This window comes from Pteropus medius, unplaced genomic scaffold, assembly GCF_902729225.1.
Source record: "Pteropus medius unplaced genomic scaffold, Ma_sr-lr_union100, whole genome shotgun sequence".
Classification (NCBI taxonomy): Eukaryota; Metazoa; Chordata; class Mammalia; order Chiroptera; family Pteropodidae; genus Pteropus; species Pteropus medius.
Genome location: NW_024349800.1, coordinates 53726788 through 53751215, shown reverse-complemented (window position 1 = coordinate 53751215; position 24428 = coordinate 53726788). Strand labels below are relative to the sequence as shown.

General features: G+C 46.1%; 1 protein-coding gene across 3 annotated transcripts in view; it reads left to right on the top strand.

Annotated features, from left to right (window-relative positions):
• TDRD15 (tudor domain containing 15) overlaps positions 1–24428 on the top strand; it is a 635306-nt gene that overhangs the window by 253622 nt on the left and 357256 nt on the right. For 2 of the 3 annotated variants that reach the window (XR_005658334.1, XR_005658333.1), the window contains one exon: positions 4908–5553. The exons of the other annotated variant lie outside the window; for it this stretch is intronic. The gene's annotated coding sequence lies outside the window, so the exon portion shown is untranslated. Of the gene's footprint in view, positions 1–4907; positions 5554–24428 lie in introns of those variants that run through there. 3 annotated transcript variants of the gene reach the window in all.

Below are 24428 nucleotides of genomic sequence, written 5' to 3'. Positions count from 1 at the left end.
TTGGAGGTCTGAAATGAGTTAATAATGTAAAATTGTTGCATCTGTGTCTGACAATAAATGATTACTCCTACTTCTGCAATTTCTAAAACTGCAATAACAGTTGCTATTATTATTACTACAACTGTTACTAAAATTTATTTGTTAAAGTATGTTCTCACATCGAATGGATGCTCAATAACATTTTTTTTGAATGAACGAATTCTCAGAGCCATTGTGTGAAGTCAGATTATGAGGAAAATTAGACTTGGAGAGGAGAATATCTTACCTAGGGCTACCCAGTTTTGAAGCGTGTGTCTGGGACCCAGCCCTATCCGCCCCAGCGTGAGTGCAATTTCTACTACCGCCACACCTCACCCCTGCAGGTGGCAGGGTTTCATTATTCCATTCCATCCTCCATAAAAATTCTGCAAATTTAAAATCTGTAAGAAAAAAAAAAAATCTTTAGGGACTCTGGTCAAGAGGATAATTAAGGGGGTCCTGGCCTTGTTTAAAAGGTAACTTGTACCGGCTCCCCCCAACCCCTCCACTCAGCCCAAGATGCCCCGATAGTGTCTTGTTTCCTAGGAGGGCCCAGGGGACTTAAAAAGTGTGAAAACAGTGTCGGAGCTGGAGACCGAAGCCAAGTTCCCTGTCCCTCAGGCCGCCCAGGAGCCCATTTCTCTGTTCCGCCAGCTCCGTGAGCCGTGCGTGCGCCTCAGCCTCCCCCGAGGCAGGCGCTGCCTCATCTGACAGGCTGTAATTTGGGTCATTACACTCTCCCATGGGCACCGATGACATTTTTTCTTTTCTAGACGTGACTGACTGCTGTGCAGTTTCCTCCTGGGAGGGAAAGTTGATTACTTCTTCTCCTGGGCTTCTGGCTGTACTGGGCAGCGCTGGCAGTGGCAGAAGCGAGCTCTGGAGGGCCCCCCTTTTAGTTGTGTTTCCTGTTGGGTGGTGCTCGTCTTGGCAGAGGTGCTCTACACGGCGGGAGGGGAATCTAGAAGGGTTGCGCCTGGAGCACTGTGACTCGGGAATAGTGTAGAAATTGGCAAGGAGCCCAGGGAAAGTGACCTCACTCAAAAAGAGCCCTGCATTGTACCCACTTAGATGCTTTGTGTTAAGTTTTAGAGAGAAGCTCAAGCTCAGAAAAGCACATGCATTAGTGAGAATTATTACAATCACCTGGCTTTAGTTAGTTCCCTTCAAGAAATGTGTTTAGATGAAACCTGGAGAGAGAGAAACCAAGTCCTCTGGGGAAGAGACTTCCTGGGCGGAGCTGCCCTGCCCGTCCTGTATGTGGCACAGGGTCACGGAAGGGAAGGCACGATGGTGACAGTTACATGTAATTCTGGCTTTACCTTAGAATGCTGTCTAAATTGTCAGCTTTACCCAAAGCAGCATAGAGGGATGGTGAGATATGATGGATTAAACACACTGACCTCGGGGACAGATAAAATGGGATCCAGGCGTGTTCTGCCACTTACTCCCTTAGAAATGTTGGCAAGATGTCCTACCGCTCTAACCGATTTCCTTATTTGTCAAATGAGGGAATTGGATTCTTGGGGCCCTTCACATAGTATTTTATGACTCTGAGAAGCAGCCATAAGACTGTGAGACTGGGTGCTGGGCTGACCGTGGCAGAAATATCTTCTGGGCCCAGGAGCCCAGAGCTGCAGGTGACTTGGTCCTAACAGCATTCACTTCCAGCTCCTTACCCAAGGATTATGACTTTGTTAAATTAATGTTTGTTAAGTGGAGCACAGGGTGCTGGATAGTCTATCCAAGTTCAATAACAGACCACAGGAGAAATTTACATAGAGAAGTTTATTACTCACAGGTCCTGGAGGAAGTACCCATCATGCCTTGAGGGGCTACATGGGGAGGTCAAGGCAGAGTGCAGACAGAGAGAGAGGACCTGGTGCTCATGCCTTTATTTGGGTCTGTGGGTGGAGTGTTTTGGGGTTCCCAGGCTAGGGCCAGATTGGTCAATTCAAATAAAAAGATCAGGGTTTTGGTAAACCCCATAGGGTCTTATTTAAGGGATGCATAAAACAAACAGGCCTTGGGAGGCAGGGTGGACTGTTGACCACAAGGGCTGCTGAGGATGTCTTCCTGTAGGGAACTTGCATTTGCTTGAGACTCTGCATTGCTGTCTAGGCTTGTGCTTGCATAAGGGGGCCAGTGTCAGCTTAGGGTCCCTGCAGGCTGCTTAGCCAAACAAACTGGATGGCGAGGCAGCAGTCCCGTGGAGTAGCTTAGCTCACCTCCCAGCACCATGGCGCTGGCTCTGGGAGCGAGACCTCTATAAACACTGGGGATTTAGCCGTCTGCCAAACTCTGACGTAGGTCTCCTCCATCTCTTTCTCTCTCCCTTGTAAGCTCACTTTTCAAACTGCCAGCAAGTTGGCTTTTACCAGTTCTTTAATGAGTTTTTTGTTTTAATTACTTTAATGTTTAGGAGTGACTGACTGATTTTCCCCCTAAATTAATTCTCTTGCAAGTGAGAAGTGGGAATGAGAGCGGCTTGGGTTCCTGGTTGAACCCACTCCCCCCTGTGAGAGTGCCTAACAGGGGCCATTAGACTCTGGAATTACCCCCGAGTGATCAGCTTTTTTTTCCCCCCACAACCATCCAGTGCTTAAAATGAATCCTGTCAACAGAAGCTATATTATTTTTTTGAAATATGATCTCTGAATTCTCTGTTTTATTAGCTCAGGTCCCAGTGTGTGTGAGAGAGGAAAGAACATCGTGGTCATTTAAATTCCTGTTAAATTGACAAACACATCCAAACTCTGAGAAAATGCCGGTGACGTGGGGGACACTTTCGGGGTTATACACAGGGAGGTGATAGTGGAGAGCTCTGTGGCAATGTTGTTATGGGGACAGAGTCGTAATTCCTGGGGTTCGTTAGCAGGACCACAGATGATTGAGTGTCAGCTCAGTGCTGCCCAGAATACTCTGTTCATAGTAGCACGAGTCGAAGTAAGCTAGTGTTATTTACAAGGGCCACATTGCGCTCTGCTCCTGCACCAAGCCGGCCAGCTCGCACTGAGGAATCTGTTGTGGGGCCTGCACCTTAGCATCTACCTCTTAAAGACCCCTTCTGAGTTTAGAAACCCCACTGACAGTGTTACTGGCATACGGTTTGCCAGCCACTTGAAATGTTGAGAAACTCTCTGCTTTCTTAGGAGGAGAGGTTATGCCTTTCAGCATTGTAGCTCTAGATATCAGGGAGCCACACGTTAGGAAGAACTGAGAGCCGCCTCCCTGTACCTCCAAGTCATACCCTTTGGTGACATACGCAGGTCCCATGGCTACTCTGTAGAGAATTGAGTAGAGCACCCTCGACCCACCTGAGCCCCAGGTATTCCCTTCTCGGGGTTGCTCATCAAGGTCTTGGTTTCAAATCTTTCTCCATCCTGGGGACCCTTCCCGAGTAAGCTCTGTTTGTGTACTTAGATTTCCTATAAGCGTGTCATGTTTCTGTCCCTAACCAAAATGTGACTGTATCCAGGGTCACCCTAAAGGGGGTCTTCTGTTCATGGAAATGTGAAGTGAAGAGAAAATCTGGACTTTGTTGTAGGTGGTTGGCCTGGCTTATGTATCAGAGACCCAACACCCCAGGGAAGAGAAGCCACTTTGGGTCTCTGGTGGTCACCCACACCCACACACAAACATACCCCCCCCACCCACTACACACACACACACCACACCCACACATACACCTTGGGATAGGGTTTTAGGATACCCTGAACTCAATCTATTCTCCTCTTCCATCCTCCATTTAGTAGGTTTCTACAATCTTCCATTACAGAAGTTAGGTGTGCTCCCTCCAACAATTATGGTTAACTCTTGGAAGAAAGGAATTTACCTTGTCTAGCCCTTACTTTGTCCTCAGCTTTATCACAATTCTCAGTGTGATTTGGGGCAAGTCCTTTGCCCCTGTCCAGTGTGGAGATTGGATAGGGTCTCTGCCAAGTTCCTTTATGCTTTTCCTGGAAACCTTTCCCTTGCAGAACAACCAGCCAGAGTGTTGCATACCAGGGGCTGGTACTAACACACCTGGTTGGGCTGTCAGGCTTGTCTTCAGTCCTTGGGCAATTGGTGAGAAGCATGCTGATGGATACTTAGGCCCTCCTCACTGCTGGTGTAAGTAGTTTCCTGAATAGAGATTTGGAAGCTCGGGATGTCTTCGGTATTTATGCATCACCTCTGAAATTGCCTGGAGGGTATAGAAGGTAAACCGAGGATAATAGCTGCTAGGAGGAGACCTCTGGATCAGAGATTGGGATCAACCCAGAGTCTAGTCTCAGCCACAAACCATCTGTGAGCTTTGGACAAGTCATCTGACCTCTATGTCTGAGTTTTCTCATCATGACATAAGAATGGAGCCTAAAGTCTCTTTCTATTGTGGTAATCTGATTGCAAAAATTTCCCTTAGAGTTTTATACCTGTTGGACCTCCTACTGCCAGGAGCTGATCTCCTGGGAGATAGGTCTTATTTTCATCCAGTCATAGGAGAGTGTTAGATTATCACTTGTAGTGAACATTGGATTGTATCACTCAGAACTAGCACCTTTCATTCCTGAAGAACTCATTCCTTCAGGTGTTGGAAGTTCTGCTGGTTTATAGTCCCAGCCATTAGCTCACTCCAGGCATTGCCCTTGGCTGAAAAGAGCCCCCTTAAAATCCTCTCCCCTCCAGGTTACTGCTTCCTTCCTCGGAGGCAGGCTTCATCCAAAGTCTGGATAAACTGGCTAGGGAAGTGCAGAGGGATGACAAAAATTACAACCAAATCTAGGAAGAATATAGATCCATAGTGTGCATGTATACGGGAGTGTAATCTGAAGGTGCTGAATCAAGGAGGATAGAGCATAAAGTCGAATACGGGAGAACTTATATAGATGCATTCTTCTGTGATACAGGATTTGACAACCCCCAGGAGATGGTGCTAACATGTTGTTAGAATGGTCTGGGAAGCATGGAGAAAGCGATGCCTCGAATCAAGTAAGGTAAAAATACCAGAAGTGCTATGGCAGATGGTGGATCAAAAGTCTCAGAAAAATGAGCATGCTAGAATATGATGTACCATGTAACTCACCAGCTGGTTATATTTAGTGGGAGGACCCAGAGGATGCTCCATTTCTCAAAGCAATAAGAGATGTACTAGAGAGAAGGGCACCAGAACTCCATGGTAGCTCTCTCCAAAGACCATGGCTGACAGTTGGAGCATTTAGAGAATTAGGTTCACTAATAGCAATGGGATGATAAGATCCCCGAATAAGAGAGGCCAGTTTGTGATGCTCCCTGATCAGAAAGAAAACAGGTAAAACTATGGTAATGAGGACAGGTCAGAGTGGCAAATTTCTGCTGTGTTGCCAAAGGTAAACTCTATGGTCTGTACCTGTTTCTGGACTAACCTAAGGAGAAGTGATGCTAATTGTGTACATTTTAGAAATTTGATCAAACCAAGCCTGTCTTGGATAGTCTAGATTAGAGGTCAGCAAACTTTATATGTAAAGATTCAGATAGTAAATATTTATGCTTCACAGGCCACATGGTCTCTGTTGCAAATACTCCACTCTGCTGTTGTAGGACGAAAGCTGCCATAGATAATATTTAAAAGCATGAGGATGTCTGTGTTCTAATAAAACTTTATTTATAAAAACAGGTCAGATTTGGCCTATAGGCCATATTAAGTCAATCCTTGACCTAAATAATACACAGAGCCTACGAAACGAGATGCCCATTGGTCCTCAATGGCCAATGGGCATCTCGTTTTACTGGATCACAGTAAATACTGGATCACAGACTGGCCAGTTAGGCACCCTATCCATTTGTTAGTTTTCCCAAACAACAAATATATTTTGGACATGTTCTGTGTACTGATAGGTATCCATGGATAAACCAAACACGATCCATATCTTTTAGGGGCTAACATGGAAATGGAAGTTAAGTCATGGCGGTACAGCTCTTTAAGCATCACAAAGGCTCCATGAGGGACAGACCCAGCAAAATGGGTGACAGAATCTTCTTCCAGATGCTTTGAAACACATAGAGCAGTATGATGTGTCCGCAGGGACAGCATGCCTGGACATAAGGTGGCAAAGGGATGTGAGATAAAGACCCAGCTAGTGGGTTAAGCACGGGCCAGAACCTCTATCCTGAAAGTGGTGGGAACAGTTGGAGGGTTTAAATCCGAGAAGGAGCACAGGGAGATGTGCATTTCACAAAGGTTTCGTTGAAAGCATGTTGCCTGATAATTGGGTTTATGGGGCCGGTAAAAACTATAAAACCATGGTGCTTATCCTCTTTCAATATTACACACTGACTACTTTTTTTTTTTTTAGTTCTCAACTAAATTTTTTTAAAATTTTAAATAGTTTCAAGTATATAGAACATCATTTAGACATTTGTATAGTTTATAAAATGATCCCCTAATTGCTCCATCTCCCCTAGTTTTCTACCTAGCCAACATATTACTGCTAACTGCGTTTCCTATGCCGTGTTCCCCGTCTCTGTGACCATCTATCAATTACTAATTTGTACTTCTTTAACTCTTACCCTATTCTCCCAGCTCCCCAAACCCCCTTCCCCTCTGTCCGTCACCAAATTGTCCACTATATTTGTGAGTCTGTGTTTGATTAGTTTGTTTTTTTGTTCTGCATACATGTGAAATCATATGGTATTTATCTTTCTCTGTCTGACTTATTTCACCCAGCATAATAACCTCTAGGTCCATCCATGTCATTGCTAATGGTAGGATTTCATTTTTTTAATGGCTGAGTAATATTCCATTGTCTATATGAACCATCACTTCTTTATCCAGTCTCTGTTGATGGTCATTTAGGTTGCCTCCATATCTTGGCTATCACACACTCTACTTTTAAATTAAGTTTATTGCTTACTTCTGTCTAACCTAGCTACAGTATAATCACCAAAAAGGTAGAGATTCATTTTTCTTCCTTATTTCTGCTTTCCAAGTGCCTAGGCTAGGTGTTTAATGTGTATTTGTTGAATGAATAAATGAATGAATCAAAGTTTCCCTTCTTGTGAAACAGAAGATGGTAGTGTGATTTTAGTTTTAGTTTTGTCAAAAAGCTGGAAGCAGCAAATGTCTTTAGCAAATCTATTCACAACTATTTGGGCTTCAAGACAGGCTGTAGAAGATTTAAAATGATGTCTATTGGCACATGCTAAGATTCCAACTGAGAAATATTACCAATTCTACAGAGGGAAGCTCCCAAGAGCAATCTGTAAAGAAAGACTTTGGGCTGGGAGTCCGGAAGTCTGTATTTTTATCCCCACTCTGTCACTTACTTGTGTGAATTTGGCCAGGCCACTTCCCACTCTATGGCCCTATTGGGTGAGAGTGACTCTTATTTATCTCGGTGTAGCTCAGAGAGTCTGGCTCATAGTAGGTGCTCAGCAAATGAATGACAGCTCTGCCAGGAGTTAGCTGTGAACTCCTTATGGCTCACAGAGCTAAAAAGGAGTGGCTCAGAGGATGGAAGATAAAGTACACAGGGTGAACCCTCTCCTTTCATTTTAATGACACGATACTGTGGCCAGGTATCCCCAGCCCTTTCCCATCTAATCCCTTTTTTTTTTTTTTTCTGGCTCTGGTGGAAGTTTTAGAGATGCAGATTCTTACTGTAGAAAAATTCAGGTCCAGCTCAGTGCTCTGTCTATGAGCCTGAGCCCTCCTGGAGCTGCAGAAGGGGACCCAGAAGTCCTGGTGTTAAGGCAGCTTCTCAGATCTGGTGCTCTCAGTGCAGGAAACTGGCTTTCCACATGACCCTCCTAGGCAGGCCAATGTTCTCCAGACACCGATTGCTCTCAGACCTTTGGAACACTCCGGCCTTGCTGCGTTTAAGAAGCCCTGCTGGGAAGCTGATCATTGCTTCATGGCAGCTATTCCAGTCCCTCTCTTCAAAGCTTTTCCCTGTTTAATAATCCTCCATCTGCTTGGTTCTCTGTCTTGGAACAATGCTTTATATGCAAACTTTGCAGTGAAGACAACTTAGAAAGCCCACAGAGAGAGATGCGAAATGTCTCAGAAAAGAAGGAACCAAGCAGGCCAGAATCTGAAGTCATTTCTAAATTGGTTGTGACAGAAAAGGAAATGAACTTTTCTGTTTTTCTTATGTCTGTCCTTTGGTTGTGCTCGACCACAGCACAATCTGCTGGCACAAAGTCTTGAGCCACACTTGAAGTAGCCATGAGTGAGGAGCCACCACCTCTTTTTTTCTTTTAATTAGTCATGGTGGCCTGGAGCAGAAACATGAGCCAGGGCAGTGAAATTTAAAAGTAGGGAGAGTGAGAGCTTAGTAATACCATGAGCACGTGGTCTTGTGTTTATGATCATTCCTCAGGCACCTGTCATGTATCAGGTTCTAGGCACTGAGGACGTAAAGCTCGTTTATAAAAGGTCTCTGCCCTGAAGGACCTTGTGGTGTCCCTGGGGAAAGGGAAGGGCAAGCCATCATGAGACAGAATGACGAAGGTGTGCTTCCTGAAAGTCCTAACCAGGGGCCACGAAAGCTCCAGCTCCATGTGTGTGTTTCTCAGCCTGAGTCAAACTTTCAGGCCACATCTGGCGAGGTGGTAGAGTGGGTACTGCAGGAATCTGTCGGAAGAATGAGGACCCTCCTGGAAGAGCTCATCCTGAGAGCAGGTTGAGCACAAAGGGCATGATCAAGTCTGTCCTTGTAGGAAAACCTTAGTCTTGGAGAGAAGGGGAATTCTGAGTACAGCCTGGTGTCTGTCACTAAGGAGCGGGTGAAGGAAGGAAGAACAGCTGGACTAGATGCTGCACTTAAGTGTGCCCGAGTCAGCGGTGTGCAGACAGCACAGCTGGAGTGCTACCTAGTTGGTGGAATTCTCAAGCCAACTCTTAATGGCTTTTAAGAGCTCACCGTATGCATCTCTTTCCAGCGATATCACTGTGGTGGCTTGGGAATGGCTGTGGTGAGAGTATTCACACCATGGAAACTGCCAAGCAAATCAGGAACATTTTGTCCCCCGGAGAGCTGATTATTAAACATTTATCAGCACGGAACTAGCAGAACGTAACCAACAAGGTGAAAGACAAGATCTTATCTCCCAAGCATCCCCTGACCACAGGACAGCTGGGCATGGCAAAGTTCAAATACAAGATTTCTCAAAATGTGTACTGCTAAACACAAGCCTTGCACACTTTATGTTCCTCTTGGAGTTATACTGGATATAGCATGTTAAAGGCTCTGAAGGATTTTAAAGGAGCATGCCTAATTGTGTTTAATTTAGAGCAGTGCTTCTCAGGCTCTAATGTATATAAGATTCACAAGGGGATTTTGTTAAAATTCCAGTCAGTGGTGGGGGCAAGTTTCTGCATTTTTAAGAAGCTACCAAGTACCAGCTGATACTGCTGGTCTAAGGACCACACTATGAGAAACAACAGTTCAAAATCCCTCAACTTATTTAATCATGGAGATTAGCATTTAAAAAAAAAATCCAATCTATGGAACACATGTGGTATTCTGCAGATCTCCGGTTCTGGGAGTACACTTGGGAGACCTTGCTCGAATACAGCAGTGGTGGTAGATGCGGCTGGGGGAGGGGCGAACGAGTCTTGGTGGAGATCACTGTGTCTTCAGAGCAGGATGGAGCCTGTGGGGTCCACAGGAGCAAGAGATGTTCCTGGGGAGACCACGATTTTCAGGGGACAAGCAGTGGAGGTTTATGGAAAACACTGCCCAGACATAGGTGGGGATGGGGTCCTCACTGGGGCACACTTATCCAAGAGTGTGTGTGGGGCACTGCGTGGGGTATGTCGGGAAGCCTCGGTGGGAGTACCTGGCAGGGGCTTAGTATGAAGAAACAAAATATTAGACATTACTCTATCAGACGTTACTATGACTATTACCCACAGGCTGGTGAACACTGGTTGAAATGAATTAACCTCTCTCAGAAGGAGTTGGGGGCAGTTTCTCAGAAGAGGTGACAAGTTCTGTCTTGAAAGGTGAATAGAAATCCGTTAATCAAAGGTGGGGTGGGGAGCAGGGTAAGAGAAGGCCTGGAAGGGTGGTGTGTCCAGTGCAAAGGATCAGAGAAGGCAAGGGCCTGCAGGACGCTGGTCCAGCTGGGATGGGGCTGGGGTTTGGCACAAGCTCTTTCTTCTGCCCAGTGCTTGGCTCATATGGAAGACGAGGCGGATGTTGTCTGGAGTGCAGGGAGCGCCTCACATTCTTCAGAAGGCCCGGCATCAGGCACAGGAAAAGAAGGGAGCAGTTGGATGGGGTGGGGAGTGCACCCGGGAAGGGAGTGGGAGGAAAACTAGATTCCTACGGAAGTAACCTTCTCACAAGGCCTCACCTGAAGAGTCAGGGAACCAAATTATATTTACCGCTTTGATAACTTAGTTTGGCCTTATTGCTATAGATAAAATTATATTTCAAATGAGACTCACTAATATAATAAAACTGGAGACAGTAGAGAGGCTTCCAGTGGTTTCACATGGGGTACTTATACTTCTGGCCTAACAAGCCCGAGGCACTAGCCGAGAACAGCCCGGACAGGGGCTGTGAGCCATGTCTGGGATGGATGGGGGGAAGGAGAACCTGGGAGGTGGCAGGCGCCCACTGTAGCTCTGCACACTATTTCCCAGGCTCAGGGCAGCTCTCTTGGGGCAAGCGTCTGCTCCCTCTTCCTGGAGGCTGGGACCCCACCTGCATTACATTTTGTTTTATGTCTGTCTGTCTGCTCATCTCTCCTGCCAACTGCTGAGCTCACCAAGAAACGGAGTCCTGTTTTATAAAATAAATAATACCACTAATATTTATGAGCACCCATTATGAGACACACGATTTCAAAAATGTCATTTCCTTCACCTTTAAGTCAACCTCACAAAATTAAGTGTGACTATCCCATGCTTACAGGAGAAGAAACGAGGTTGCAGAAAGAATAGGAGACTTGCGAAGGTCCTGCAGGGAGAGCCACCTAACTCCCAGCCCAGTGCTCCCCACACGCCACCCCATGCTCAACCCAGACACCTGGTTGACCTTGTAAGAGACGCCTTAGTTAAGTCTGTTCATCCTTCATTCAGAAATCGCTTGTTTCAGAATATAATCAATGAGGCGTTGAGAAAAAAGATATTTCAAACTAAATGGAGTTTACGATTTGTTGTTTTTTTTTTTCCAATTATATGCAGTGTTTACAATTATAACCTGTTCTTTCAACAACGATTGCACCACAGTTACAGTGGTGAACAAAACAGACATGGTCTGTGCCCATAGTCTGATAGCTTTGAGGGCCACATAACGGGCCTGGGGCATTGCGTGCGACGTCTGTCTCCATTTTGAAGTCTTACCCACAGTTTGTCAGTTTATCATTTGCCCCTCTGCCCATGTGAAATACGTCCGTACTCCTGCCTTCTAAATCTAAATGAGCATTAGCACGTGGATGACGCTTTAATTTGCCCTTTTACCTCTGGTCGGTTTCACTTGACCTCTTTATCTTCGTGAATGTGAGGCTGTAGAATGTGGGGAGATGGATCATGCCTTTGGTGTAAGTCCAGAGAAACCTGGGCTCCTAATAATGAGCAGCAAGGAGGGGAGCGTAGGAGGGCAGAACATCACTAGCAGAAATTAAAGAGGTGAGTATTCCGGAATCAGTTTGGGGGTACCGTAGGTGGCTGGTTGCTGTGAGAGCACAGAGGAGGAATAACTACCCTAATCCAGGACATTTTTACAGAAAAGCTGCGATCTATGTTAACACCCAAAGATTTAGTAGGAATTGACAGGCAGAGGGAGGGATGTGTGTAAAATTCAAAGAGGAGCGGAATGTTGGGGAGGAAGCAGGTGGTTCGGGATGGCCGGAAGAGACTCTGATGGGGGGACGTGGCAAGGGGCTCTGTGCCGTGTTACCGGATTTAATATGGAGAGCAATGGAGAGTCGATGAGGGGTTGCACAGGGGAGCGGCATGATCAGATTTTTATTTGAGAAATATCACTCTGGCTGCAGAGTGGAAATTGGTTTGTAGCTAAAACAAACCAGGGGGCAGGTCTCTGGATAAGAAGGTGAAAGGTGATGACGTCGCACTGAGTGGGCCAGCGGGGGTGGCAGGGAATGGGCAGATTTGACAGGGGATTGGGAGATGACAGCAGCAGGACCTGAGTAAGGACTGAGACATGGTCAGGGGTAACTCCGAGTTGGCTGGCTTGAGTCCCAAAGAACCCGAAGTGGTGTCATTTCCCCGAGACAGGGAACCCAGGGAGAGGAGGAAGATTTTTATTCATCTTGTTTTATTTGGGAGTGGAGAATAAAGAGGCAGAGTTCATTTTTATATGAACTGAGGTATCTGTGGGACAGCCGACCAGCAGGAGGTAGCTGGACATACGTGTCTGAGCCTCAGAGTGAGACGAGAGAACTCCAAGAATGGACCATTAATATTTACAGGACAGACGTAGGTCAGCAAGACCGTGAAGGAGGTCGAGAAGGAGAGGTCAGAGGGGCCAGAGGAGTCCATGGGGGAATGGGGGGCATGAAAGCCAAGGGGTGGGGGGCGGGGACATTTCAGGAAGGACGGATCTCTCGTCAGTGCCAGGCGTTCACTCTCCAGGCACTGTCCCCTCTCTCACGGCCTTTTGGCTTCATCGTCGTTGCTCAGTGAAGTAGTCGAAGGAGGTGGTAAGGAGCAGGCACTGGGTGTGAGCCGGACACCCCTGGGGTAACTGTGGCTTGGCGGTGTAGGTGTGACCTTTTCGAAGTACCTGTGGCCAACAGTTAACAAAAGACTCAAGATGTCTGGGCCAGAAAAAGACCAGGGGTGGAAGGGCAACTTAAAACGTATCACACGTGGTATCTATTCATGTATTTATTAGAGAATGTTTATAGAGCGCCTGTGGTCCAGAACCTGTGCTAAGCCCCAGGCTGCGGTGGTAAATGAGGCAAAGTCATGGTCATTACGGGATGGTTTTCAGAGGTCAATAAAAATTAACTCAACAATTATAAAAATTAATTGGAATCATGGGAACTACTACAAAGGGGAAGTATCAGGTGCTACGTGAATGTGGAGCAGAAAGGTTTACAGTGATTTAGAGGATCAGGGAAGATCTCCAGAGAGAAGGAATATTTAATAATTGAGAATTGCATAATGAGTAGATCACTTAGTAGATGTTCACTATTCCAAGAAGGGGGAGGAACACTTTAGACAGAACAGCCTGACTGATACGTCTGAAGCTGGAGGAATCCTGGCGTGTGGGGAATAAGGCAGCTCTGTGCCTGGAGCGGGGAGAGCTGAGGCAGAGGGAGACAGGGGAGCTGGGGTGGGGGGCAGGCGTTCAACTTGGCAAGACCTGAGATGGCTTGTCAGGCGAGTTATTAAACTGGGGTTGATGTGATCAGATTTGCGTTAAAACATTCGCCGTGTCTGCAGTATGAAGAGTGGACCGAAGGTAAGCGAGAAGGGTGCAGAGAATCCGTCATGAGCGTGCTTGGGACGCCCGCAGTGTGCAGCTTTTATTGAGACTCTACTGATTGTGGCAGCTACCGGATGAACTCTAGAGTATGCCCGACACGTGGGTGGGGGTGAATGAGGAAGAAGCGTATATTCTTAAGGAGCTTGAAATCTTTTTGAGGAGAGAGAGTCATGAACCCCGTAGGGAAGAACAAGCGCAGGCTGGATGTAAAATCGAGAGCTGAGCGTCGTGAAGCAGTGAGCTCCAGCGGAGAGGGGCCACTGCAGACTGGCAGAGTGAAAGCAGGCGTTTCAAATGGAGAGGTGGGCTTCGAGACCGAGGTCCCTGAGGTGGGAGTATGAACGATGGGGCTGCCATAGGGATCCGTGGCGGGGAGCAGGGCAGTGCAGGACCGTTCTTCTCTTGACCACTGAAGGTGGCTCCCTGTCACAAAATACCGGAGTTCTTGGGCTAATTCATTTACTTAGGAATGGACACCCCAGAGGAAGTTTTCTCCCCCTTCCTGCCATTTCCCAGCAGAGCAATCAGCTTTGCAAAGCTTCTGGTGTCAGGGCCGATCATGGTCCCTTCCTCTTTGGAAAAGGACTATTTGCATGTTTTTTATGAGTCTTATTACATAACACTCTGACTTGTACATGCAATAATAGTGAGCCAGACATTCATGCTATGTGTCTCCAGAGGAGTCATCAGTCGCACATAAAAATGTAAATCCATTTGGAAAAACACAGGCTAGTTATTGAAAGTGAAGCCTGCAGAACATGTGCCCCTGGTGATGGATTAGCAAAGGCCCAGTGATGCACACCCTCGGCTCAGACCTGCTCCTCAGACCATCTGGAAACAGACAGTGCTTAACAATGCAGAATAATAAAGTCAGCGAAGTTCCCACTTGCAGATGAAATATTGGAAGATGAGTGATTACATGGATCCAAAGCGATTGGGAGTATTTTCCCCAAATTTGGGTCAGGGTTAGGTGGGGGAGGGGCATAGAAGATGGTCAGAGATTTCAGGGCTCATCTTGTGAATCCTAGGAGAAGCCAGACGTTTGAAAATAATAAAGTGCGCATTCCAGGTGGTTGATTCTCTACAAAATTGACCCATCGAAACTCTCTATGAATGACTGTACTTTTTCTGACAAACAGATATCAATATCTAAAAATGCTTCCTGCAATTTCTTTCCACAAAGCAATAAGACAATTTCAGACCAATAACAGCTCACTAAGTGGTATTCTCTGCTCTGTCACCCCAGCAGCTATAACCCACAAAATGAAAAGGTAATAAAGATAAAGCAAAAGTCAGGGTCACCTGCTATATGCCAGTGGGGCTCTTTATTTTGATAGGACAAGACAGAGCAACTTTACTCTTTCCCCGTTTTATTAGCTTTTCTTTCTAAAATCTTATAGGTTTTTCACAAGCAATTAAGACCATTATTTGCCTGCCTATTAAACAGGGAACCAAGACCCTGAAAGTTTATGTCACATATAATTGAGAGGCAATTTAGCTGGAAGGACCACAGCTGGGAAGTGGAGGGGGACAAGCTCGGGCGTCTCGCATCATAACTGTTCTGGTGCTGGCTGAGTGTTAGTGTCCTTCCTGTCCAGCAGCGCTGTGATCATTCTGCAGCAAAACCAGGTAGAAATTTCTGTGCTAGAGCATCATCGTCGTCATCATCATCATCATCATTAGCAGCAGCAGCAGCAGCAGATTTTCTAGTGTCGGGATATTGTATCATACACCCCAGAACTATGTGTACCTGCCGCTCCAGCTCATTCTCTGAGTTAAATCCACCATGCCTCTGTTCCTCTGTCCCATGCATCAATCACATATTTAGCAAACCTGTGTTGGTGTGGATAATCTTGCGCTGTGTGGTCTGGCTGAGGTATTACCTTGTGTGCGTGTCTGTTGGGGGTGGTAAGTGTGGGTTGAGCAGATGAGGACTGGGAGAGGGTCAGGCTTGAAGAGGCAGAGGAAACCCCTAGAGAATTCTGAGCTGCTGCAGGTAGAGAAAGGCTCCTGGCCAGCCAATTGTAGAGACAGCAAGTCACAACATTCCCAAAGAGGGGAGAGCAGTGCCCGTGGGGGGTCCGTAGGAAGGGAAAGGGTGTGGCGAGGTGGTCATGTCTAGGTCGGGCTTCGGAGGTGAGGGGAGACCATCTGAGGCCTTTACGATGGTGTCACAGCCTTCTGGTCAGTCCGGCTTTCTTCGCTCCCTCCCAGGTGTTGATCCGGGAATGTACATGGCCAGGATGCACATTCTCTCAGCAGGATTCTCTGCGATTCCTGGCTCCAAAGAGGTGCAGCAGAGACCCTCCGGGGCAAGGGTCTCCTACTCGCAGAAGTGTCCCCAGATGGTGGTGTCTTGGCAGCTGCTTTCTGGGATCGTCCAGGGAGAGGGAAGCTCTAAAGGTGGAGAAAGAACAAGATGTGGAAAGGAGGGAAAACCTGGGAAGGAAAGGTGGGAGGAAGAGCGTTAGATTCTGAAGGTCAGCATTCTTAAATGGGTCTTGCTGGAATAACATCAAGACATTGGTAGGGCTGAGATTTTCCTGAAGGCTCTGGGGGAGAACCCGTTTTCTTGGCCTCTATCTTCAGACCATCCAGGTCAGGCTGTGTCCTCTCACTGCCATTTCTCCTGTTCTCACCTTCTTGTCTCTCTCTTTAATGACCCTGGTGATCCCATTAGGCTCACACGAGTCATCTGAGATCATCTTGCTATTTTAAGGTCAACTGACTAGCAGCTTTAATTCTATCCACAACTTGAATTCCCTATTGCCACACAACCTAATACAAATTCTGGGGATTAGGATGTGGACATCTTTGGGGGGCCATTGTTCTGCCTACCCCATGGGCCTCTGTCCTGTTAGTCCTCACAATGCAAGGAAGGGAAAGAGTGGGGACTTGAGCCCCTGGAACTGCTGCTGTCCCAGCTTTGGCCATTAGGACTTGCCATTGGCAAAGCTGTATACTCAGTGTGGTTTGATCTCTCAACATTTCAGATAATTTTAAAAGATCTTGAGTTCCATCCCCTGATCCAGTTGCCTACTGAATACCTTTTCCTGAACATTAGCCTACTGGATACCTCTTCTTGAATATCACAAGTCACTTTTTATGTAAGGTGACACCATTTTTTGTTGGACCTGCTCCTCTCCCTCCCTGGCCCATCTCTCTCAATAGCTCTCGCTACCACCCCCAACCCAACCCATGGGCTGAAGCATAAGGTTATGGAATGTTTACTTCACAGGTCACCTACTGTCACTCACCAAGCTCTTGCAGGACTAGCTTTCTTCTTAAAGATACCGGCGTCCACGACTTTTCCCTTTCTTGCTCTCACTGTATTCATTGCACTGTTCGTCATCTTTTCCTGTATTAACCGTAGCCTCTTACCAGTCAGTTCTGCCTCTGTCAGACACCCATTCCTTGTATCAACCTTTGCAGATGCTGCCTGAGCAATCACATGTGAATATCGAGCTCTGATTCTGTTCTTCAGGTATCCCGTGGTTCCCTGCTTCCCCAAATCACAGTCTAACTCATCAACCCAATGTCGTCTATTTTCAACCTCTTTCCATATTTCTTTGTCACCACTCCCTTTAAGTTCCAGCCAGACGATGCTGTCAGATTTTACTGTCTCTGTGTAATTTACTCACATGTCTGTCTGCCTTCGTAGACAGGGGGCAACTCAAGAATAGGGTGGGATCTTATTCATCTCAGTATCCTTACATAGAGCCCTCCACAGATGCTTAGTAAAATATTCAATAAAACAGCCACCGAATTCTCCGAATTGCTTACATTTTAGTCATCCTCGCAGAGCAGCTCAGAGCAGGAGCAGTGATTACCAACTGGGTGACAAGTACCAACTGCTCTGCCCGCCAGCACCAATGTGCCTTGGCTGTCTGCAGCCACATTCAGGCCTCTCCCTCTTGTTGCTCTGGGGCACAGCTGCTACCAAGGTGACCAGTACTGCCGACTAAAGTTACGTCAGAGCTTTCGAGTTTTCAGCACCAGTTGCCAAGAAGTGGGCCATCGGCAAGTGTCCCCTCCAGCCACTCTTGCCCACTTTTTATAATTCGCCCTCTTGAAAGTTTCTCGAATCTCTTGGCACGACTCCATCTCAGACGAATAAACTGTGACCAGCCGCTGAGGTCAGGGGGACTCAGGGCTGGGCGAGGAGGAAGGTGCCTTGGCTCAGAGTGCTTTCTCCTCTAATTCTCACCATCTCCTACTTCGTCTTAGATACAGTAATAATTCTAAGATGGAATAGCAGCTTATTCTTTCTGAAACTATTTTCTTTGAATTAACTCATGTGGCCTCATCTTTATGGGGGTCATAAGTGACTTTAAGTAATATTAACTTTTCTGAGAATGTCACAATCTGGAAACTTTACGATAATTAGTTTCCATTTCTTCGTTACAATAAAAAAAAAATTGCAATGTCCATGTCTCACTTGCACTTTATAGAGAGTTCTTGAGTTAATTATGCTTACAGAGGGTGCCTTAACATTTGCATTATTCGTGACCCATCTTCAAAACACATTGAGCTTTGGCAGATTTTTGTGTAGTCTTAAAAATGGTTCTGTGACTATGAAGATTATGGCATCTGTATGCTTAAATTTACGTGACAACCTCTGACTTCAGGCACTTATAAGTAAGTGCCATAGAAGTAGCTTATTGAGTGGAGGGGCAAGTGGCTGAGGAAGGACAGGGGTCCCTCTTCTTCCCAGGCAGAGTGGGTGTATGTATCAGTTATGCTTTTGCATGCTCTGGGCTCCTGTCAGGCAGAGGTTGTGTCTGGGAAGTGATCAGTAGTGGAGCAGCAAAGATTAGAACAGAGGAGAGAATGATGTCTCCAAGACAAAATTCCAGAAGCCAGCATAATGCCCATCCGCCATTGCCCAGCATCACTCATGTGCCGCTTTTAGTTTACACAAATAAACAAGAGAGGAAAGGTCATTGAAACAAAAACAACCACACAACACAGCCCACAAGGAAGTCTGTGACGGAAACCTGGCTGTAAATCCTGAGCTTTGAAGAGCAGCAGGTGCAGTTGGCAGATCCCCACACTGCTTCACATTGCTTTTCTCTTTGAAACGCTGGAGACCACCGGGCCTAACTGCTGTTTTACAGTGCATTCAGGGTCATGTGGGGGTTCAGGCACTCTGCCTCTGTGTCTCTGTCCTTCATCAAAGGACCTGAGTCATAGTTTGCTGTTCGCTGGCGAACAGCAGAGGTTCAGGTTCTATCCACAAACCAGATCTCTGCAAACATTTCCCCAGTTCGAAGCCCACCCTGTGCTCTTGCCTCCCGCTTGCCTTCCTAGTGATTGGAGGAGCTAATGGAAGTGAGTCCCTAAGCGTCTGTTGGTGAAAGCAGAAGGCATCTGAATCTTTGGGGGGACACTCTGTCACCCCATGACATTTTCCTCCTTCTCCACTAGTCAGGCAGATTTCTGTAAATACTCCATTTCAGTCATCCCTTGTAGCTTCGACTTGTCCAAAAAAATGGTTCAGATTTTTGCTAGATTACCTAATTCGTAGAGAACTATAAAAGCCCTCCCTAAGAAGATAAAGTGAAGAAAAACACAGGCCAAAGCATTTTGAATATTTCCCGACTCCAGAATCTGACTTTAAGGTGGATTCTCAGCATGTCCTGCACCCACATCTGCTTAACTCAGCCACGCCCCTTTTCGGAGCCTCGGGTTGAAGAAAAGCAGGGACATCACGGAGGCGAAAGCCTTGGGAAGCACTTTATGTTGTGTTGGGAGCGCGCAGTGCTCAGCATGAGGGGTTGACAGTGAAGTCAGGCCTGGGTGGCCTTCTGTGATACTGTTCTCTTTTGGGGGCCGGTATCGAATTTCTTTCCTGCCCAACCCCTGATGCTACCTGTTAGGGCTTGTCTCCAGAGCCCCAGTAGGAGATGGCCACGTTTTCCTGGTAGATTAGTGATTCTTCTACAGTGTAGCTGGGAGTGCTTTAGTTGAAAGGCAGTGAATGAGTCACCTGGTGATGAATGCTTCTCTTCTGACTGGCTCTGGAACCTTCTCACTTGCAGAGCCACCTACAGCCTTTAGGGAAGGTGGCGAATGGGGGCCACATAGAGGCATGAATAATCCCAGTCTGTTTACTGACAGCCGAGGATGGTTTTGAATAAATATGCTACTCTCTCAAAATCAGCAGCCCTATAGATCTGGGGACGGAGCTTCACGGCTCCCCAGCGCTCAGTTCATAAATAAATAAAAGGTGCCTGTTGATTTAGCCTCCAAATGTGACACGGTGATGAATTTCCTAAGGTGTCACTCAGGATGGTGACAATTGCAATACTAGTGGGCCTGGGGAGGCAGGCAACAGACAGGCATAGTATCTGTGTCATGTGTCTTTCACCGAGGCCCTTTATAAGAGTGGATGACCTGAAATTCTGGTGACCAGCACAGCCTGTCTTGTTCATACACCTCACCTAGCACACACTGTATAAAAGGGGTAAAAAAGCTACCAAAACCTAGTGAACTAGCACAAAGGTGGAATGGTGAAGGCTACCTCTCAGGGCCCGATTTGACAAAGACATGTTGTCCATGAAGCCATTCTTCCATAGCCACCAATTCTGCCCCAACACGTCCATTCTCTGTTTGGAAGGTGCCAGAGAGTTTTCCTAATAGGCTCGGCAGTCCTTGCCTAAAAACCTTCAATGGCCTCTGTTCACTTACAGTATAAGAATCGCAATTCCTGAGTATGGCGTACAAACTCCTTCGTGACAGTGATTGGCCTCCCTCGGTGCTCCATCTCCCCGCCACTCTGTACTTCCGCCACAGGGAGTTGCCTCTTCTTGCCTAGGCACACAAAGAATTGGCTGTGCATCCATCAGGGCTCTCCAGAGAAGTAGAACCAGTAGGAGATCCATTCATAGGTTTAAGAAATAAGGCCATGTGATTGTGGGGGCAGGCAAGTCTGAACTCTGTAGGGCAGGCCGGCAGGCTGGAGACTCAGGCAGGTTTTCCATGTTACCGTCTTGAAGCTGAGTTCCTCTTCTGGAGGCCCACCCACAGTAGTGAGGGTGTTCTCCTTTATGTGACGTGGACTGATTGTGATGTTAACTTCGTCTGCTGACTACCTTCGTGGCCACATCAAGACAGGTACATGACCAAACAAGTGGGCACCGTAGCAAGGCCAAGTTGACTCATAAAATCAAACCATTACTTCGCTTTTGCACATAGTATTCCCATTGCCTAAAACCCCTGTCCACATACACAACACATACACTCTTCTGCCTGTTGAATGCCTATTCACTCTGCAAGACTTAGCTTAAGCATTTCCTCCTCGGCAAAGCTTGTCCCTCTGTGTGGGAGCCGGACGCTTGCTCCTTCCTTTTTTCCTATTGTCCTTTGCTCCTCTGTCATTGCACTTGGTGGTATTTTATCGCAGTGGTTTATTTGTTAAGTTTGTCTCCAAGCTAGATTACTAGCCCCACGAAGCCAAGGATTTTGTCTCATTTATCTATGCATTTTCTAATAGCCCAGGGCCTGGAATGTAGTAGTTCCTCAATAAATATCACAACATACTCAGAAAACCTGCTGTCTGGCATATGTGTCAGATAAACAATCTTTCCTTCGATTTGGTTTTGTTTTTCATGAGGAACAATACACAACATATCAGCACATCTCCGAACCGATCAGGAGATATCAGCCATTCCGGTCTCCGTAAGTTTGAGATCAGTTTGTCTCTAAGCCCTGGGCCCCTCCGCTCGCTTTGCTTCTAGCTGTGCAGAGGTGGCATTCTCTCAGATCGCTTACTCTGTTCCCTCCCACTCATCATCCTGAGCTGTTTCCTTGTCAGAGGGTGAGTGTCAGAATGCAAGCCTCTAACTTCTGAAATGGCACTTTCCTGTTTCTTGAACATGGTTTCTCCTGGGAGGGATGAAATTTTCCCAGTACTTTGAGTGCAAGCAGTTATTGGAGGGGCGGGGGAGGGAAGAAGAAGGGAGGGGGGAGAGAGAAGAAGGGGAGAGAGGTGGGGGAGGAAGGGAGGGAGAGAGAGGGAGAGAGGCGCAGAGAGAGAATTTGGAAAAGGCGCCTTCTGACTGTTCATTTCTCTGATCAGTTGGTTAATACTCAACCATCCCCTTTGCTCATACAGTCACCGTCTTCCTGCCCTACCATATAGTTTTTAACGCTCACAAATCCGTTGATAGTGGGTTGTGTGTTGTCAACTCAACAGCATCACTTCCTTCTTACAGAGAAGCAATTATTTATCAAAATATTGATAAATAATTTGATTTATCAGTAGTTGGATAGTGGAAAGGGCCCTAGACTAGGATTCAGGGTTTCTGGTGATCTGACAACCATGGCATGTCACTTCCTGTCACTAGGCCTTAGTTTCCCATCAGTAAAATGAGACTTTAAACTAGTTGTTTTTCCAAGTCTCTTGCCAAATTAAAAATAAAACATGAATCTGTCTAAATGATATAAAACGTGACATCTTAAATGTATTGCATGTCTGCTAAATTCTCCAGAGATTATGTTAGAGCAGTTTAATACAGAGGCAAAACTTGATACCCTAGGCTTTTGAGTCAAGTATGTCACAGTGGAGAGGTCGAGACTGAGAACTAGAAGGAAGGATCATTGGATCCAAGGCAGAGAACATACCCCGGCCTCCAGGGAATAGCGTTGACCTGGGTGTGCATCAAGAGTCTCCTTGTAGTTCCTAGTGCAGCATCCTGTTGGTGATCCAAATGCTGAAAATATGAATAGAGAAAGGGCAGTGCTTATTACTCAAAGATAGCTCATTCTCAGAATTGCAAACGAGGAAGCGGGGTGCTGAGTAAAAGTGGTTTTTGTGCATAGCAACCACTGGAGTCTTCATCAATAGCTGCTCTCTGCTCCAAAAGGATGGTGCCATTCCTAGAAGCTCCTCCTGGTCCAAGGATAGCACGTGGTTTTTAGAAAAAAAAACCACCTGAGGTAGATGGAGAGGTCAGAGGCGTTCAGATCATGGAGCTCAGTGTAGGTGTCTGAGACCTGTTATCTTGAGGGCCTTTGGTGACAGAGCCTCTGCTTTGCTCAGGGCTCACTGAAGCATCTTCAAACCAGTGTGGACCTTTTACTTTGCCCTGAGTAGAAAAAAGGCACTTCTTTCAGGTTTTCTTATTTATCTTGCCTGAAATCCAGCCAACATATACCTTACCTGCCAACCCCTGCCCCCCGCCCGCAAACCTCTGAAGTACCAGAATTCAATTTACATGGTATCATGATACTCTCTTCCAAGAACTAAGATGGCAGAGGCTTAATAAATGGTGACTGTTAGCATTGTTTTTCTTGCAGAGGTGGCTAATGGAATGGTCTATTGCACTTGGACAGAGATGCAGTTACTCAGCCCACTTGACAAAATACCTAGAAATCCTCTCTGGTTATACAACATTAAAGAGAAAGAATCCGTCAGCTGCTGCTGCACGTGTTCCCTGTGGGCAGTGGGTGAGCTCTGGTTCTTTGTCTCCCTGCAGCTCAGAGCTTCATTTTAGAGAGCAGGTGTTTAACGAATATTTGTGGCCGGCATATTCTAAATAAGTTGCCAAACATCTCCCGGGGATGTTCTTCAATTTCTTTTCTTCCATCCACCAGTGAGGATTCCAGCCCGAGGACTCACACGGTACAGATTAGAGCCCCTTCGGAAGATGCTGATTTTTCTTGTGTAAGGCACAGGGTTCTCAAGGAGAGAAGGGCTTTCTCTCCCAGGAGCAGAATCACCCCCTGGCGATAGGCTTGGTGTGAACAGAGGAGTTGAAGGCAGCAAACTCCACTGTTCATACGTCCCTCCCAGTCCCCAGGTTGAACGCATCTGTCTCCTTGTGTCCCCATAGAGAAGAGCTGCTGATGACATATGATGGGTTGAAGAAACCCTTAGCTTCAATTGTTTCCATGTTCTCTTTCTGTGTGATTCCTCTTCTTCAATCCCAACATGTCGCTGTCACGTTGGCAACAGTGAATACCGTGGTGGAAAATGCACCCACGCTTCTTTTCGGTCTGACCCCATTTCCCCCAGGGTGCAGACTTTCCAAAATTAGACTCTCTTGGCGTGACATTTCTTGATATTGAACTGAACTCGGTAAAGAATGATGTTTGAACTTTGGGTTGTTTTCGAGATGTATACATTTTTCAAAATATAGCTGTCACATTTTATTCATTTTAGAATACACACATACAATGCTTGACTTTTACATCTGACACTTAACCATTGATTGCAAAACATCCATTTACTTGTAAATATTTTAGTCTATATATTGTCGATGGCTGAAGCCCGAATACTAGTCAATACTGTAGCTGGGAGATGATTTATCTAGAGTGTTAAAGTAGGGTTTGCTTCCCAAAGGTAGATATAAACAGGTAGAGTCTCTGTAAATGAATTCAGGATTACTGGCAAGTGAACATACGTTTGCATTTCAAAAATTATGTTTGTATTACCCAAGAACTGCACTTAGTACTAAGGAGTTGAAATCAGCAATACTTTTATGTGTCATTCCCTGTAAGCAAGATGCTAGCTTTGATAATAGACAAGCAAAGGGAGGGAGATTAATGGTGCTATTGCTGTGTCATGACACGAATATTGGATTTCCTTTGGTTCTTATTGTGCTGGAAGCATTTTACAAATACAGTGTCACTAAAGCTTCCGCTCCCATCCTCTCTCCCTCCTCAACCAGCTTATTCTTCTAATGTCTCTATTTTATCAATACTTATATTGATAAAATATTATCTTAATTGGTCCGTCTCCAAAGTCTGAAGTCATGAACAGCCTTTTTTCCTACCATTCAACCAATAAACCCTCACGTTCAAATTTTAGATATTTGAAAACCGTAGAAGGTTAGGAAATGACTTCCAATGTACAGGAAATATGTTTGGAGACATTATCCTTTGGATATAATTAATGGAATTTAAAAAATCTTTCTGATATGCTAGAGAATGTGTATCATTATTTTACGCATTAAAGTAATCTTAGAAGATCGTTATCATTCT